The 7166-nt window shown below is 34.9% G+C and overlaps 1 long non-coding RNA gene across 1 annotated transcript in view; it reads left to right on the top strand.

The window, feature by feature from the left end:
- Window positions 1-696: 696 nt before the first annotated feature.
- The window catches only part of LOC115438230 (uncharacterized), a 13981-nt gene continuing 7511 nt past the window's right edge, over window positions 697-7166 (top strand). Inside the window, exons 1-2 of the long non-coding RNA XR_003938052.1 lie at window positions 697-833; window positions 1301-1305. This is a non-coding gene — a long non-coding RNA (uncharacterized LOC115438230). The remainder of the gene's footprint in view (window positions 834-1300; window positions 1306-7166) is intronic.

Below are 7166 nucleotides of genomic sequence, written 5' to 3'. Positions count from 1 at the left end.
AGAAAGTTAGAGTTAAAATAATAAATGCATTTATTGAGAAATCAATCACAGACAAAGCTCTGTAAATGAAGTCTGCCTAAACAAGAGAAAACTAAAGATTATATAGAACCAAATCCAACCCCCTCAAACTATGCTGTCATTCCTTACGTACATCGTACCACCCCATACTACTCCTTCTCTGCTCCGTGAAGAGGTCATGAGGACCTCTTCACTCTAACCTTGCTTGAATACAGGCGCCATCCTCTATCTACACATTCAGACATTTAGGTGTTTGGGTTTCAACTCAAGGTAAGAACTTCGTCCCCAAGTCGGGGTTGCTACAGAGTGGTAAACATCACACATAACAATGACTCAGCATGTACTTAACAGTATAACATATTAAAAGAGTATAAAATATAAAAAGTAAATTTTTCCACCACAGGTAAAAATAGGAGAAAAAAATGTATATGTAAAGCTCTAAATATACAAATATATAACATATAATTCAAGATTTTTTTTTAATTCAATTTTTTTTTGTGGCTTAATTCAAGATTTTTATTCATTTATTTATTTATTTGCTAAAATCAAGATTTTTTCCCCTTAATTCAGATTTTTTTTTTTTTTTTTCTTAATTCAAGCAACAACAACAAAAAAAATCTTCCAATAGACCTAGTGAAAATCATCTTGGTCAGATCAGTGTAAATCATATTTTCCAGACATATTGTTTCTAAATCAGTTCTTCTATCTCAGTGTAAAGTTCCTCTGTAGGTGATTCTGTCTGATTTGAAGTGTGATGAGATATTTGGACTAAAAATGAGACAAATCCACTTGGTCAGTTAGATCTTTTTTACAGTGTGGTTCCATTTCAGATCATTCTGGTCTGGATGTGGAACCTGAACTAACACGATTATTAAAGTCTTCAGTGTAATTCTTACTTTTCATCACATTCACCCCACAGGCTGGACTGGACCTCCTGTTGGTCTGGTTCTGGTTCAGAGGCCTCATGCCCCCCCCCCCCCCCCACCTCCAGCTGCAGTTTAACACATCGGCCTGTTGTGTTTACTCTGAAGTCATTAAAACGTACATCAGTGCAGAAGGAATGGAGTCCATGCATCTGAAATCTGAACGTATACACTCACATTATTTACACGAACGACCAGTTTACTTTAAACACAACAGTACACACACACACCACACACACACACACACACACAGGAAACACAAAGACGACAGCAGCGGCGTTTTGGATATAAGCACCTCAAATGCATCTAATCAAACAGGTCTTTGTTGTGCATTAAGAGATTTTTACGCCTCTGTGGAGACTTTGTTCTCTGTCTTTTTTCTCCTGATATGTTCAACCAGACGCAGGGTTTTTGAAGTAAAAAAAAAAAAAAAAAGTGCTGTTCAAAGGCTAATTTCCCAAAATACAAATAAGCAGGATTTCAAAGATGATTTCAAAGACGGAAAAAAGACAAAGTTAACTTTCTCTGTTTGGTTCTGATAGCGCCTGAGGAGTGTTTCTCCTTGCCTTTTTAATGTCATAATTTTTCTTTCTTTTTTATTAGTGTTTATTTTCTGTTCTCACTTGTTTCTTGTAATTTCCTCGGTTCATAGTAAGTTCTTTTTGATAGAACTGTCGAGTCTGTTGTCGTTTTGTTCGTGTGATGTGATTTATTTGGTTAAAAATGTCATAGATGCAGTAGTAGAGTATGCAGTTTATGGACTTTTCAGCTATTTTAACCTTTAACCTTTGACCTTTGACCTTTAACCCTTTAACCCCTGACGTGTCAGCAGTGACACTTTCTGAATGTTTGACATATTTTAGATATTCATATAAATTCAACTGTTTCCTCAATAGTTACATTTCCAGTTGTGTTGATAGAGTAGACCTTGTTGTTTCCATAGACATCTGAGCATGCTCAGTTCAAGCCCCCCCCCTGTGGGATAGGGTAAACACATAACAGTGAGTGAGACCAACTCACTATAAAAATAGAGGGTTTAGGATTTTTTTTTTTTTTTAATCCTCCTCAGACCCAGGTATGGGTTTTCTGTCCACATTTGTGGACAAGAGTTTCACAACTTTATAAAAAACAAAACAAAAAGAAAGAAGAAGAAAACTGTCCGCCACAAAGGACATTCCATAAAAAATTTCAAAACTGCATCTGAAAAAACTGTTGCATCATGATGTTTCTGATATCGGCACTGATTTAATTTAAAAAAGCTGGTACTTTGCTGACATTTCCTGGGTCTCAGGAGGTTAACATCGTTTTCCTTGTGTTTTTTTTTGTTTGTTTTTCCTGTTTCCAGTAATTTTCCTTTACTTTTTTTTTTTACTGTGTTTTTCTGAGTTTTGGCCGTGGAACTGCTGTATGGAGTTAAACAGGTTACAAAAGCTGCTGATTTAGAAAAAAAGAGACTAAACTAAAACTGCTGGAACAAATTCAAATATTAGTTACTTATTTTATTCTTTTTTTTTTTTTTTAAACTTAATTTTAGTGCATTTGTGGTATATTTTTCCATTTCATTGATTGATTGATTGATTGATTTTCAAAGATTTTATGAACTTTTGTTCAGTTCATGTCTTATTTTGTTCATGATAGTTATTATTGTTGCTTTATTATTGATTTTTGTTTATTTATTGATCACTTTGGCTGGTTTTGTTCATTTTGTTGCTAATTTTGTATTTTCCACTTTATTTTACTCCATTTTTTGCGTATTCTTTCCACATTATCATTTTGTTTGTTGTTTCTCTTCATTTTGTTCATTTTCTCCACTGTCATCGATCCAACTCCATGGGTTTTTACTGGTGAATTAATGCTGTAGAAGATGACGGTGTTTCCATGGTAACTACAGAGCCTCTGAACGTCCAAATATGGTCATATCTGATGGCCATGAAAAGATGAAGAACTGTATTTACACCAATTATTCAACATATTTCTTCAATTTTGTTCAGTTTGTGGCTTATTTTGTTCCTGTTGCTGATTGTTTTTGTTTTTTTTTTTTTTTTTTCTTCACATTTTATTACTTTTTTTTTCTTTTTATTGATAATTTTGGCTGTTCGGGTTCATTTTGTTAGCTATTTAATTAAGTTTATTGAGTTTTTGTTAATTTTTCAACATTTTCTTGCCTATTTCAAGTTTTTTCTTCAACTTTGTTCATTTTGTGGCTTATAGTGTTAATATTATTTATTATTTTGTTGATTTATTGTTAATTTTTATTCCTTTTATCCATTACTTTGGCTGTTTTTGTTCATTTTGTTGCTTATTTTATTATTTTCTACTTTATTTTAATCCATTTTTGGCTTATTCTTTCCACATTATATATCATTTTCTACAGGTTTTTCTTCATTTTTGATCATTTTATCCACTGGCAGTGATCCAAATTGAGGTGAATCAATGTTGTAGAAGATGACGGTGTTTCCATGGTAACTACAGAGCCTCAGCCGTCCTTATGCGTTTCCTATCAGTAGATACTTTCGGTCTTTGGAGGCTGTTTGGGTTTTTAAGGGTTAATTTCTTTTTTTTTAATGTCATCTTTTGTTCCATATGAGTATATTTTCCACCTGAGCTGCAAAGTGGATTTATGTACATTTAATAACCCAGTAGGAAAGCGAGAAGGTCTGAAACTGCACCTGTGAAGTGACATTTCACAGCCTCCTTCTCGGCTCCAAATGATTTAGAAGCAAAAATAAAAACACGAGTGTGAAATATGAGTTAAAAGTGCGTCTACGGGAGCGTTTGCCTGGGATCAGACCCACGGTTTTACTCATTCTAAACTCTACAGCCTTAATGAAGTTTTAACGTGTGCGAGGTCAAGGCTGGCGTGAAATCTGTGCCTTCGCCTGATGCGGTAAAACACTCAGTACCACTTAACAGTTGCTTTTTCCGTGTGCGCTGACCTGTGCAATGACTTATGGGTAAGTGTTCCTGCTCAGTGAAGCAACACACAACACCGATAGAATGAAGAAAACATAAAGGCGACGCAACATTTTGCACTATTTATGTCAAAGTAAATGCATTAGACCGTTGGATTTTCCCCAGTTCTGATGGTTGATTTTCAGCGTACACAGGTATTCTGTCGTTGATGATGGGAATATCGCAATTTTTGATGATTTCTCATTTATTTATTTAATGATCTTTAAGGTACAAACATACCTCACATTCTTCACTGTCTTTAAACAGCCTTGAGGATCTGAGGAAGTAAAGTAACACCATCGTTTAGAAACAGCAGAATTTTCATGATTTGTTTTGATTATTTTGTCCATTTTTGTTAATTTATGTTTAATTTCATATTTTGATTTTTTTGTTTTGTTGATTTTTTTTGGCCAATTTTTATGATTGTTTGGTTCATTTTGTTGATTATTTTTGTTATTGGGAAGAAATCTCTGAACTGTCAGAATTGGGGGTTTTTTATTTTATTTTTTTTTATCTCAAATCCTCATGAACAGGACATTTTACAGCTGTAGACATGATGTGTCCCAATATTTATGTCCATATAGTTTGGAAACAGCAATATTTTCTTGATTTGTTCTTTTTATTATTATTATTATTGTTATTATTATTATTATTATTATTTTGTCAATTTTTGTTCATTTATGTTTAATTTGTTTTGTTTTCTACTTATTTTGTTGATTATTTTGTCCATTTTGGGGATTATTTTATTTATTTATTTATTTATTTGATAACTTTGGTTATTAGGAAGAAAAATCCCCCAATAAACTTTAAGGAAATATTCTTTTTTTAAAAAAATTTATTTATTTATTTTATTTATTTTATTTTATTTTATTTTATTTTATTTTAATTTATTTATTTATTTATTTATTTATTTATTTATTTATTTATTTATTTATTTAATCTCAAATCGTCATGAACAGGACATCTTATAGCTGTACACATGATGTGTCCCAGTATTTATGTCCATATAGTTTAGAAACAGCAGCACTTTCATTGATTTTTTCAATTATTTTGTCAATTTTTGTTAATTTATGTTCAATTTGATGCTTTTGTTTATTTATTTGTTGATTATTTTGTCCATATTTATCCATTTTTAATATTTATTTATTTATTCATTCATTCATTCATCATTTAGATTGTTTGGTTCTTTTTGTTGATTTTCTTGTCATTAGAAAGAAAAATCCTTCAACCAATGTAATGATAATTATCCCATAATATAAAGTACATTCTGACATTAGTCATTCTTCTTTTTGTATCCCAGAGCCCAGAAACCACATGTTCTTAGTGACAATCGATACATGGAATTTAGAAAAATGGTTTGGACAATAATATAATGAAGAGCCCAAGACGATTTCAGTAAAAATCACAGGTGGTTCAATAATTCTGTGAAGCTGAATGAACATGACTCCTGCACCAAACACACCGTGGGGGGGTGGGGGGGGTGCAGCTCATGTGTCCTTAAACTAGTGCTCAACCCTCTGACATTGTGCAGAAGTGGTTCTGAAGTCAGCGTCCTGTGGTAGTCGGGGCTGGGGTCTCCATCCTCCTCTCATTTGGACAGATGTTAATGTGCTTCACCTGCTAAATGAGAGGGAAACGGGCCCCGGTCAACTGGAGTGGCCAAATGGAACCTGGACCTGGACCTGGACCTGGACCTGGACCTGGACCTGGACCGGTCCCTGTCCGTCCAGGCAATTAGACGACACATGAGGTCTGCAGCCCAGACCAGTACAGTATCTGCTGATAGAGCAGCAGCTCAGCTGGACACACTGAGGAGGAAGGCATGAGAACAGGTGAAGCACCGACGGGACTGACCCACAATAACAATACTGTGGTAATCTGAGGGGTTATTATTGGATGTACACATTTAAGTAGAAGGAAAGAAGTGATCAATACACAAAAGGAAAAAAATTGTGTGTATATGTGTGTATATGTATATATTGGTGTGTGTGTATATGTGTGTGTGTGTTTGTGTATATACTGTGTAGGTATGTTCATGCATATTATATATATGTGTGTGGGTGTGTGTATATGTATATATGTGTGTGTGTTTGTGTATATACTGTAGGTATATGTAGTATGTATGTATGTATGTGTTGTGTATTTTATGTATATATGTGTATATATAGGTGTGTGTATATGTAAGTATATGTATGTATGTATATTATTAAGATGCTTTATACGTATGTATTTATTTGTACGTATATATAAACAAGCTCTAAATAAACATAAACATACACAATAAAAATGTTATAAAAGTCAGTGGTTATGATGTGAAAATCCTGCTTCTACAGAATGAATATTTGTATGTGTTTGTGACACGGACGAAGCCCATGAGTCCAATCCTGCAGAACAACACGAGCAGCAAAACGCTGTGAAATTATGTCAAATTATAGGAAACCTCTAAGAATAGAGCAGGACGCTGCACAACAAGGAACATAACTACCAGGCGGGGCCGGTGGAGGTGTGACCGCCACAGAAAAGAATGAGAGGAAGCGAATGGAAGCGCAGCGCCGCACAAAGCGCGCACACGCCGACCCTTCCACTGACATCTGGACAGCCGTAATACACGCTCCAAATGCCATCGCACACACTGCACATTAACAGGCGACTAGTGGCATGCTAATGGCAGTTATCAGAGACGCTCTCCTCAGCTGTCCAGGAAATAAACCCAGAATTAAAGCCACGCAACATTAGAGCCACACCAGCAACCGCCTCAGAAACCGGCACGCGGACGCGAGTGGACGTGGAGTTACACGCGAACGATAAAGGATGTTGTATGTTTTTTGGTTTTAATCAGATTATTGGACGTGATGCTGTGTGCGTTAATTAAGCCACAGGAGTTAACGTCACAGAAAATAAATCACCACCGAGGAACAACGCCCGATAATCTACCCACAATGCAAGCAGTCGGTTGAAATTTACACTAATCTGTAATTTATAGATTTAATATTTGTGTTTAACCCCCCTGAAACCTAAAACAGAGTCCAGAAGGAGGTAAAATACTGTTTCCACTTGAACAACACTATGTAAAAGGTCATTAGAAAAACGATCCAACGCCTGAGGTTTTGGAATGGAACTGAACCAGTACTGGACTGGTTTGTACCTGTTAGCATAGCCTGTGTAGCACCTGCTGACCCGAAATGAACCCAACTGTTAACAACCGTTCAATAAGCATACTTCAAATAGAGTTAAGGATGTTTTGTTGTTTGTTTGTTTTTTTTTTTTTTATTT

Source organism: Sphaeramia orbicularis, chromosome 18, assembly GCF_902148855.1.
Source record: "Sphaeramia orbicularis chromosome 18, fSphaOr1.1, whole genome shotgun sequence".
NCBI lineage: Eukaryota > Metazoa > Chordata > Actinopteri > Kurtiformes > Apogonidae > Sphaeramia > Sphaeramia orbicularis.
This window is presented reverse-complemented; position numbering and strand designations above follow the sequence as displayed.